The sequence below is a fragment of the Falco biarmicus genome, chromosome 11 (assembly GCF_023638135.1).
Source record: "Falco biarmicus isolate bFalBia1 chromosome 11, bFalBia1.pri, whole genome shotgun sequence".
Classification (NCBI taxonomy): domain Eukaryota; kingdom Metazoa; phylum Chordata; class Aves; order Falconiformes; family Falconidae; genus Falco; species Falco biarmicus.
The window spans coordinates 26,466,233-26,466,575 of record NC_079298.1 but is presented as its reverse complement, the minus strand read 5'-3'; positions in this window follow the sequence as shown (position 1 = coordinate 26,466,575).

Below are 343 nucleotides of genomic sequence, written 5' to 3'. Positions count from 1 at the left end.
TGTCATTTGCAAGGTGAGGAAGGACTGTACGTTGTGCCCTCACTTTCCCCAAATACTGCTAGTTGTGGAGTCGGCTTAATAATTAAGCTACCAATATGCACATTTTAAAATTGATTTTTCATTTGTGTAAGACTGATATAGTACTTTTCCTTCCAGGAGACAGATAAATAACCATGTACTAGTACAATGCGCCATTGAACGCTTCACGGACTGGAGGTGAAGTTTAATAAGCTGCAGAGGAAAAGTTTGAAAAGCACTAGAGAAACAGAAATGGACACAAACATGCAGTTCAGTTTGTCATTTTTGCATTTAAAAAAAAAAGACATAATTGTTTAGAAACAGA